Below are 11,907 nucleotides of genomic sequence, written 5' to 3' on the forward strand. Positions count from 1 at the left end.
GAGGGTCGTTACAGGGAGGGTCGGTAATTGTACATAGAACAAACACAGAAGATCATTTGTAGGAGAACATTTGTAATACATAGAACATTTGTAAAAAAAAAAAAACGCACAGCTACATGCAAGGAACAAATATAAGCTATACAGTGTGAGCGAAATACTTATCAAGGCCAACCTCAAAATCACTCATAGCATTTTTTTGTACCACATCATTCAGTAATTCATTCCACATTTTAATAGCGTCAGGAAAAAAAGAAAAGCGGAATAAGTCTGTTCGAGCTACTATTGGTTGCACGAATGTGCTGCGTGTTGTTCGTGGTAACCTTTTGTGAAAGAGCGTCAGATAATCATCCTTGTTTATTTTCACATCTGCGTGTAGTATTTGAAAAAGCAATTTCAATCGCTGCTTCTGCCTTCTTGATTCCAGTGGTTCCAAGTTACATATTTTTAACATTTCAGTTACCGAGTCACGTCGTCGATATTTAGAGCAGATAAAGCGAACTGACATTCTTTGAATTCGTTCTAGTTTATGTTTTAAAACCTTTTGATGGGGGCTCCATACAGCACCTGCGTATTCTAGGCTCGGACGAATATATGTCTTATATGCAATCAACTTGACTTCTTTCGTCGCCTGGCGTAATTTCCTTTGCAAGTAGCACAACTTCCTGTACGTTGATTGACAAATATTTTCAACATGAGGACGCCAGTTCAATTTATCTGTTATGGTTATACCTAAATATTTGAAGCTACATACTTTTATTAGTATATTATCAGCAATATTATATGTGAACGAGATCACTTCCTTTCTTTTTGTTATGTGTGTGTAAGTGGTTTTTTTAAAAATTAATTTCCATACCCCATTTTTGGCACCATGAGCTTAAGTTTTGAAGGCACTGGTTGAGTTTAAATTGATCTTCCCTGCATGTTACCGGACAATAAATTAGGCAATTGAAATTAGGCAATTAGGAAAAGCTTAATTTTTACAGGTGATTGGACAACCGCTGAGATATCATCAATGTATAGCAGAAAAAGTAGTGGCCCTAGTACGGAACCCTGCGGCACGCCCGAATACACCTCACGATTTCCTGAAATAGTATCTGCCACTCTGACTGCTTGTTGGTGATCAGTTAAATACGCTCCTATCCAATCGAGAACTTCCTCACTAAGACCGACATTGCGAAGCTTGTAGAGCAGTTTACGGTGTGAAACTTTGTCAAAAGCCTTCGCAAAATCTATGCATATAACATCGACTTGTACACAGGCATCTATAGCAACACAGAAATCATGAATCGTTTCTATCAACTGCGTTACAGTTGAAAGGCCACTGCGGAATCCATGCTGAAACGGACATAATAAGTCATTTTGTTCCAGAAATTGTCTGATGTATTTTGCCACTATATGCTCAAATATTTTACAACACACCGATGTGAGAGACACAGGCCTATAATTGCTCAACATTGTTCTATTGCCGCCTTTGAAAATTGGGACCACAATTGCTCTACGCCAATCTTGAGGTAGCGAGTGGCATTTTAAAGACTTCTGAAATATAATTACTAGGTAATACGACAACCACTCCGCGAATCGTCGCAGAAATTCATTCGGTATACCGTCAGGCCCACATGACTTTTTCGTGTCCAGAAGGAGCAGCTGATCAAATATGCCTTCTCGGTTAATATTAATATTACCAGCTTGAAGTGGAAATGTAGAAGCCGATTCATATTCTTTGTTATCATCCTGGTCCGTACAGAACACTGACTGGAAATATCGATTGAATCTGTCAGCGATATCAGGCTTTTCCGTAATTACTTCCGTTCCTTCTACAATCTGTTCAATTCCTTCATTCGCTTCCTTAAAAAACAGCCAGAACTTTCGTGGAGAGCTCTTCAGAAAGTTAGTCTTAACCTAGCTAGCACAAATTATTGTTGACTAGTTGAGTGTTGTCTGGCTTTTCTATGCATGGTTCGATCACATATATAGAATGACATGTGCATTTACACATGTAGTCCTATATTTTTCACTGTATGTTGATTGCGTACAACGAAAAATAAAGGTTGTTTGATTCATTGAAAAATTACAAGGTGCCTAGTGAAGCCCCAGAAACGAAATACATCATATACAATCAAGACATGTCACATCAGTAATATTGGTAGCATGTGCATGAGTCATCCCTTTCATAATCTTGCATTAGGAGAAATTTGTCATCATCATCACCAGCCTTGTTCCGCCCACTGCAGGGCAAAGGCCTCTCCCATACTTCTCCAACTACCCCGGTCATGTACTAATTGTGGCCATCTTGCCCTGCAAACTTCTTAATCTCATCCGCCCACCTAACTTTCTGCCGCCCCCTGCTACGCTTCCCTTTCCCTGGGAATCCAGTCCGTGACCCTTAATGACCATCTGTTATCTTCCCTCCTCATTACATGACCTGCCCATGCCCATTTCTTTTTCTTGATTTCAACTAAGATGTCATTAACACCTGTTTGTTTCCTCAACCAATCTGCTCTCTTCTTATCCCTTAACGTTACACCCATCATTCTTCTTTCCACAGCTCGTTGCGTCTTCCTCAATTTAAGTAGAACCCTTTGCGTGAGCCTCCAGGTTTCTGCCCCGTACATGAGTACTGGTAAGACACAGCTGTTACACACTTTTCTCTTGAGGGACAATGGCAACCTGCTGTTCATGATCTGAGAATGCCTGCCAAACGCACTCCAGCCCATTCTTATTCTTCTGATTTTTTCACTCCCATGATCTGGATCCGCAGTCACTACCTGTCCTAAATAGATGTATTCCCTTACCACTTCCAGTGCCTCGCTAACTATTGTAAACTGCTGTTCCCTTCTGAGACTGTTAAAGGGCCCCTGAAACGGTTCGGACAAATTTTGTAGACGCGTAGGGTACAGCTTAAGTAGAACATTCGCACCACAATTTAAGTGAAGCGTTACGTATTAATGGAGCTACAAGCGATTAGAAGTTACCCTCCTCCCTAGCCATGCTTTTCCTCCTCAACTCGTTCGCCGAGCGAGCGGGGCTAAGCTCCGCCTTCACTGGTTCAGCGTCACGATGCGACGTCACATCGTCCACTTCCGGTTGTTTTGGAGCCCGCCCCCGCCCGCGCGAGACCGCTCCGCTAGCCGCTTGGCCGTCGACCCCAAGCGAGAGCTATCGAAGCAGCGTGCGTTGCGAGCATTCTGTCGTAGCGCCGAACGTGTCTTGTATTCCGGTAACCACAGGCAAGCTGGTCATTTCGGCAAATGACTGTAGGCATAAACACTGGCGTAGCAACAGGGGGGGCCGGGGGGCCGTGGGCCCCGGGTGCATGGGGCCAGTAGAGGGGGGGGGGGGTGTCATATACGTCTGAAGACACCCGAAAATTGTCGATATCCCCGCCTTCCTCGACTACACCCAGGGGGGGGGGGGGGGGTGTGACAGAAGAGCTAAGAGCCCCGGGTGCCAGACGACCTAGCTACGCCACTGGGCATAAACTCAAGCTGATGAAGGAACTTTAGCGTAGACGTACGTGAGCGGCCTGATCGGTCTGCACGGTCCATACACTTGTTGGTGCAGAGCTTAACCAGCCAAACAAAGCGCTAATATTGCTCTAACCAAGTGTAAAACATTTTAAACATTTATAAAAACAACGTGTTAATGATTACACTCCTGCGAAAAATACACACCAGCAGCAAAGAAGAATACACTTCGTTGCCGCTACTCTGTATGGTTGAGCTCTGTGCCACCAGGTGGCTGCACCGTGCAGACCATTCGCATTTGCCCTTCTGCTCATCTCATGGCTCATCCCGTTACGGCAAAGTCAAGCGGCCAGACTCTGTCCCCTTGCGCTTGCGTTTTCCCTAATACCGGACTCGCGAAACGCTATTGCGTTAGTAATCTTCCGGTGTAAAGTGACGGCCACAAACGCGCAAATCCTGGCGCCGATCGGATAGCGGTAGTCCGATGCGCAGCAGCCAATTCACTCGTATGATGCCTTACAGAGGGACACGATGTCGCAGCTTGGCATATTGCCAGTCGCTACGTTTGCAGTCCACAAGGCAACAAAGTCGAATCATAGTGCTCGCGAAAAGACTGAGACCGACTCTGACCGCGGAGCTCTCTTCAAAATGGAGTACGTTGTAACACAAGCAGACGACACACGCTGTGTGCCGGAAGTGCTTAAGTGTACTGAAAAATTATTCTTGTGCATTCTCTTTATGTTACTTTCTTTTCATAAAAACAAATTAACTAACATTCCAACTATTACGAAGATCATTTGTTTATCATAAAATTGGAAAAATTATCGATCACGCGCCCTTGTCAGCCAATCGGATAGCTCGCCCCACTGACGTCTTATGGGTGATTTCGGTCATATGGGTAGGGGCGGCTTAAAATTCCGCCGAGCAGTGTGCTGCGATCGGCAGCGATGTGCACTTTGAAAACCTTATAATAAATTACACGCTTTACGCGGAGCACTTAGATGCGCCAATTAATGATCAGAAGGACCTACTCTAACGACTCAGTACGTTTGTAGAAAATCGTCAAAAGCGTTTCAGGGTCCCTTTAAACATTAGTTTTCTGTACATTAATTTTTAGACCCACTCTTCTGCTTTGCCTCACCACGTCAGTGAGCATGCATTGCAGTTGGTCCCCTGAGTTACTAAACAAGGCAATATCATCAGCAAATCGCAATTTACTAAGGTATTCTCCATTAACTCTTGTCCCCAATTCTTCCCAATCCAGGTCTCTGAATACCTCCTGTAAACACGATGTGAATAGCATTGGAGAGATCGTATCTCCTTGCCTGACGCTTTTCTTTATTGGGATTTTGTTGCTTTCTTTATGGAGGACTACGGTGGCTTGGAAGCTGCTATATATATCTTTCAGTATTTTTACATACAGCTCATCTACACCCTGATTCCGTAATGCCTCCATGACTGTTGAGGTTTTGACTGAATAAAACGCTTTTTCGTAATCAGTGAAAGCTATATATAAGGGTTAGTTATATTCCGCACATTTCTCTATCACCTTATTGATAGTGTGAATATGTTCTATTGTTGAGTAGCCTGTACGGAATCCTGCCTGTTCCTTCGGTTGACGGAAGTCTAAGGTGTTCCTGATTCTATTTGTAATTACCTTAGTAAATACTTTGTAGGCAACGGACAGTAAGCTGATCGGTCTATAATTTTTCAAGTCTTTGGCGTCCCCTTTATTATGGATTAGGATTATGTTAGCGTTCTTCCAAGATTCCGGTACGCTCGAGGTCATGAGGCATTGCGTATACAGGGTGGCCAGTTTCTCTAGAACAATCTGTCCACCATCCTTCAACAAATCTGCTGTTACCTGATCCTCCCCAGCTGCCTTCCCCCTTTGCATAGCTCCCAAGGCTTTCTTTACTTCTTCTGGTGTTACTTGTGGGATTTCAAAATCCTCTAGACTATTCTCTCTTCCAATATCGTCGTGGGTGCCACTGGTACAGTATAAATCTCTATAAGAACTCCTCAGCCACTAGGAACGATCTTGGGCTGAGAGGATAAAGGAGGCCTACTTCAAGTAGTTCCTCCCCCCACCCTCTATTCCATTGCCCCCTTCCCTTTAAAGAGGGATAAAGTTTTTCATCATCATCATCATCATCCATATTAGTAATGATATAGCCGGCTTTGTCTCTTAACACATACATCTGATTCTTGCCTATTCCTAGTTTCTTCTTGACTGCTTTTAGGCTGCCTCCATTCCTGAAAGCATGTTAAATTTTATCCAAGTTATTTCCCTATGTCAGCTGTCTTACGCTTGTTGATTAACTTGGAAAGTTCTGCCAGTCCTAGCTGTAGAGTTCTATTCTAGCTGTAGGAGGAATTTGTTTACTTCAAATACTGTCTGCCATTCTGGTTTTACAGGGAGGAGTGGCGCGTTACTGGCACATTGCACTAGTTGGTATGGCAGCTTGGCCCTTCAACCTTCAAACAGCGATGAGCACGTGGTGAGATATAGGCTTTCATGCCTGCAATGACATCTTCTGTATGTGTGAGAAAAGAAAGAAAACTATCTGTTCCTCTTTTTTTTTCTTCCTTATTTCTTTTTACCGGCATTGTAACATCTCAGTTGATAATCGGCATTTGTGTTGCCTGTTTCATCCTTTAGTCTGGATGGTGCTGGTCTTTTTTTATAAATCGTACTCACATTGCTGAACAGTGTAGTCGCATGACCCTCTGCTTGTTACTGCACAGCTGGAGAACACATTAAGAATTTGAATCTTTGTGTCACTCTTGTTGCATCTTCGACTGTCATCTCTACACCTTGGGCTTCAAATATACTTCAGGTGAAGAAACTCGGTTGTTTCTTAGAAGTGCAAGTAGAGTAACGAGCAAAAGTCTATAGAGACCACAGATATGTTGAAAGAACTTTTCTCTGCCACTTAGGCATGCAGGCCGAAATTGAGTGGAACAGCCCAGTTGCACCTGTTTGACTGTTGTAATGCATTAAGACAAAAAAACAAGAAAACCCACTGCATGACCACAAACTGGCCTCATCAGCTAGTTTTTGCACCACAGGCTCAGTCAGAAAATTTGCAAGATTTATGCAATGTTATTTAAGCAACACCACTTTCCTTAGTAATTATAAAGTGTTATCCTGCAATTGGCAACTTTGTGAGTATGACTCAACCTGTCAGTCCACATGCTTGTTCTTTTAGCAGGTTCTGCATTTGTACTGCATTTGTACTGCAAATAAATACTGCAAAACATGCAGTATTTATTCACTGTGTGTATTTTTGTTTGATGCCATGGTGGCCTAGCAGCAACGACAGCGGCCTCAAACTTGCTGAAACTGAGCTTTTCAGCCAACCCCCCTCTTCTCGACAAACACTCGCATGGCAGATTCCTCGTTGGCATTGCATATTCTCCGTGCACACGCACGGTAGCACTGCAGAAGTCGCGGGACGCCTTTTTCATTGTGGGCTGCAGTTCTCGCCTCGACGATTGCATTTATGAGGCTGGCCCAGCTTCTGCCACTGTCGGGCCTGAATCGCCCGTGCTGCCGCTTTCCGTGTTGTCCTCATCACTGTTGCTAGCCGACACTTTGGTAACAACAGAGGCAACAATGGCGAAAAGTCGAAACGCGTAGCCGACATCTCTTCACGGTTGCAGCAGCACTGCCGAGCAACTTCTTCGCATTCCAAATGCCATGCACCGTACTCAATAGCAGATACCTGTAGCGTGCCTGCGCTGTCTCGTGTCATGTTCGATAGCATGAACAATGTCTAATTTTTCTTCTATGCTGAGCATCCAGCATCTTTCTCCGAGCTTCAGCATGACTCGAGTCCTCACTTGCCCGACGCCACAACGCTCTCTGGCACACCGCCGAAATGATGTGGCTTCATGCAGGAACGCACAGGGCGCTTGGAGGCCGTTCAGATCTCTGAGGCTTGTTCTGCCGGGCTGCGCGATGGAGACGACGCACTGCCGTGGTTGCACGACGAAAAATGGAAACTCTATGTGTCAACCGATACGTACGCAATAAGCTGGTACTGTTTGAGCGGATACAAAACACATTATGTTCAATGGCCGCTGAGTCAGGGATTTCACTTTACTACTTTTAAAATGAAACTACTGTTTAAGCGGGTACGGTTTAATGAGGTTTTACTGTATTGGTTATAACAATGAAAAGCCGCTGCACCATCAACTTTTTTTATGTTTTCTATGGGGAAATAACCCGCTTACTACAATGTCCCCATGCCGTATTATCGGTTATAACGATGAAGTCTGGCTGCTGGGTGTCCGTGCCTAAAGGTAATGGAATGCAAAATTCTTAAAAAGGAAAAGTGAAATGCGAGCCGCTGCATGATCGCCCGCCACCCCAACTGCATCTGCGTGCTTCTAAGAGATGCACGCAGTCGCACGCGCATCTCTCTCGTCGCCCTCCTGCCAATACGAACACAAATGGGCTGCGCCCATAGCTCTGCGCCGGGCCACCCTCTGAAACATGAACGGACCGTGCCAACTGCACTGATAACGCTGCTCCCAGATTGTTCGCGCGGACCTCACAGTTGGTTCTTTATTCTATGGCCCTCATTCTGTGCAATTCTGCAAACGGATTAAGTTGCTCGTGCTAGTCTTTGTTGCTTCAAAATCGTTCCTGGCCACATTGTTTCTCAGCCTCGTTTGACTTGCCACCAAAATGGAAGATGGCTGATCTGCCTGCTGATCATTGGCAATGCACCATGTTGCCGGTGAAAAGAAAGCGCACTGCTATAGATTTGGAAACGAAGCCCTTCTAACCAATGAGGCGATTGTCGCGAAATTGCTTGCATCGGATGGCGACAGTCAAGGCCACGACGGCAGTGCTGATGCGGTATGGCAGGCTGCCTCAACATTGTCCTCGCGAGAGGTCCTGTAGACAGTTCAGTCCATCACGGGTTTGTTTTCGCGAGGGACCTTCCGCTTCACAACGTGGAGCAGCTGGATGCCTTGAGAAGGATGTCGGAAAGCTTCGCGTAAAGCAAGCAAGGCTGACGGACACGCAGTGTTCTCATGCAAGCCAGTGGCAAGTACGCAGCGACCTCGCTCCAGTGTTTGTTCTGGATTTCTCAAGCTGAGTTGATGCCGCAGCAACCTTACCGCATTTTTTAAAAGGCACCTTTTAGGGCTGCCGAAGCGATGCCTCGGCGGAGCTCATATGTCACTTGCTGCCCGTGACCCTTCTTTGCAGTTGTTATAGCAGTGCCATTCTTGAACGCTGACAGCCGTGGCTTATTATGTGATCAGAGCGCGCAGGAAGCAGAGTAAGACAGTTAAACAAGTCAACACAATCAGAAGCCAGATGGAGGAAGGTGGTGAAATGACCTCCCCGCCATTATAGTTTTCTAGGAACAGCTGCGCCATCCCCCATTTTTTTTTTCATGCAACCTGCTTATAACAATGGAATTTTTGTGGCACTTGAATATTGTTATAAGCGGGTTCCACTGCACTGGCTGAAGCATAGAGTGCAGTACATCGTTCTGGTACAGTACAGGTCAGAGCATACTACATCTTTTCGAAGAGCACAAAGTAGGACATGCCAGCACACACTCACTGCATCAAAGGTGTCCGCTTTTAGAATGGTCGTCTTCCCTAGGTGACTAGGCTAGGGAATCTGGTGACTGTGTCTCAGCCAATCGTATTCATTTAATTGTTCACAATATCCTCCAATGACATCGCACCATTCCGCCGGACTCGGCCTCCAACATTGCACAACCGCCCCCGCATAAGGCACAACCACGTGGCAATGTGGGAACCTGATGTTGATGCCTTTGGCATGGAAGACGTTGGCCCCTTGCATCAAATAGTGGGCTCTGCGTGACTGTCAGCTTGAAGGGAGCTTCTTTGTTGACCCTTCACAGGCTATGTCAGGCCTCATCGTCATCTAAGCGATGCTGATGGGATGTATTGTGCGCTTAACAAAGCTGATTCGTTGCAGGAAAGCAGGGGAAGCTTGAAAGTCACTGCATCCGCTAGCCGAAGGTAACAAGGCTAGCTCGGTAGAGTTCACATAGTGTACTGTGAAGAACAAACTAGCATTTTACTCGCTGCCATGTTTTAGCGGCTAGCAGTGTTGCACTGCTAAGCACGAGGTCGCAAGATCAAATCCCAGCAGCAGCGGCCGCTTTTCGATGGAGACAAAGTGCAGAAATGGCCATTTCCCGTGCCTGGGGGCACGTTAAAGATGGTCAAAATTAATCAGGAGTCCCCCACTATGGCGTGCCTCACAATGAAGTCGTGGTTTTGGCACCTAAAACCCCCCAGAATTCAATTCAAGCTAGCATTTTCATACAGTAGGGCTGGATCTTTTGAGGTGAGAAATGCAAGTGTTGCATCAACTGATGCTATTCTGAGGCATCTTTTGATCTGTCCTGCTGACACAGCATGGAAATGGTGAAGGAAACCTATTGGTTTCTCAACAAGCCTTGTTAACTGTCTGTGTGGTGCTGTAAATGGGTAAGTCATCAGCAAACATCATGATCACCACACTTGCAAAATTATTGAAGCAGCCTAAATGGTAGTCGGCATGCAGTTAAGGGCATAGTTTTCGTTGGTATTGAATCGGTGCTGCACATCTTGCTTATTCCTCTGTTTCTGTTTGTGTTCTGCAACATGTACATATTTCTCGTTTGTAATACACATTCTCGGTCGTAAGTCTGCACTTGTTCATGTGCGCTCTTCCTTATATATCCTTGTCTCAAATTGCGCTGTGATATTTTAGATTTCAGGTAATGTTGGGGGATTGAATGCATAGATAGAACTGCACGTGGGCATGTTTTTCAATCAATAAATTTCTGTTGCTAGTTGCAGGTTCTCACACCGATGCCTTTATCACAACAGGTGCTGAGGCCTGCTGTCAAGTTCCACGTCCAAGCTTTGCCTGGTTCTGAGAATGCAGATAAGCTTTTGATACAGTGGTTCTTTGTGCATTAACACTTCACCTTAATTAAGGTCACTTGAGCAGAGATTTTGTTCAAGGAACATATTGCAGAATTCCACAGTGGTGTTACATCAAAAAGAAGAAAGAACTTTCTATCGAATGAACTCGGTGGGAAGCAAGTCTTAGTTGAACAGACTTACTTGTAACAAGGCAGCACCTGTAAAAAGTGATGCACCCGAATTGGTGAAGTTGCCCACCAGGAAAGCCTTGGCCAAGGGGACTTGTCTTTATCAGAGACCTTTGTCTAAACAGTGGCATTGAATGCATGGCTGCACACAATTTGAGGAACACTAAATCACATCAGACTCATGTATAGTACTCTTTTTAAACCACGCACTTCACAGTGAGTTGATTTGTGGAAAAGAGAACGAACGTCGTTCTTCCACTGGAAACCCCAGCTGGTGCCACCCGTCTCTCACCCATGGTATTGGGCAGAAGTATAGGTTTATGGGACCAATAAAGGTCGAGATATTTTTTCTTTACTGTCTCTTTAAAATGAAATGTAATCTTTAATTATGAACAGGGCATAAGGGGTCATTTGGAGCTGTATTTCAGCTGTGATAGATTAAATTTGTTTAGCATTGTTTTCTGAATAGAATTGAATTTTTATTCAGCAATGAAGTGTACATCATAAATATATTCAGTCCATATGAGCCCTGTGACTTGTCTGTGGGACTGGGCAATGTCGACAGAGGAATTATGCGCTTTTATGCTTGTAGAATGAATAAAATTTTAAAATTTTTTAAATAATATTTCTAAATAAAATTTAAGAACGCAGGCTGAATGGGAGTACCTGAAGTTCATACAGTTCGTCTGGGGTCACAAAAACAGTGTTTTCGCAATCTTGTTTGTCAGCTTCGATTTGCCAATATTCACTCTTCAGGTCTATGGATGAAAAATACCTGGTACGCCGTATTCAATCAAATGAATCATCGATCCGCGGAAGCACATGAACGTCTTCTTTGGTAGCTTGTGGTAGTCAACGCAGAACTGAAACGTTCCGTCTTTCTTTTTGACGAGTACTACCGACGACGACCAAGGGCTTTGGGACAGTTGTGTGATGTCATTGTCAGGCATTTCTTTGACTTGTGCATTAATCATGTTGTGCTCTTTCACTGAAATGCGGTACGGCAGTTGTCGTATAGGATGAGAATCGTCGTGCAGGATTATTCAGTGTCTCATGATGGGCCTCTGGAATATAAATAACATGTGCAAGCAAGTGTAGGCAAACGCAGAAAACAAGAGCAAGACCCTGCTCAGGTGACAGTAAAAAGTTGTGCCTAGAGATATGTAGACTACACCCAAGTTCTCAAGAATGCTTCCTTGTTGGACAGTGCTGGATGGGCAGGCGTAGTACATAGTTTATTAAAATAAGAACGAATATAAAAACTGTGAGTTCTTTGGCCATGGTTTGTAAAAATCCAGGGAACAACATAATGCTCTATTCTTAAGGGGCGTGTTTTGATA

The sequence above is a fragment of the Dermacentor variabilis genome, chromosome 9 (assembly GCF_050947875.1).
Source record: "Dermacentor variabilis isolate Ectoservices chromosome 9, ASM5094787v1, whole genome shotgun sequence".
Lineage (NCBI taxonomy): Eukaryota > Metazoa > Arthropoda > Arachnida > Ixodida > Ixodidae > Dermacentor > Dermacentor variabilis.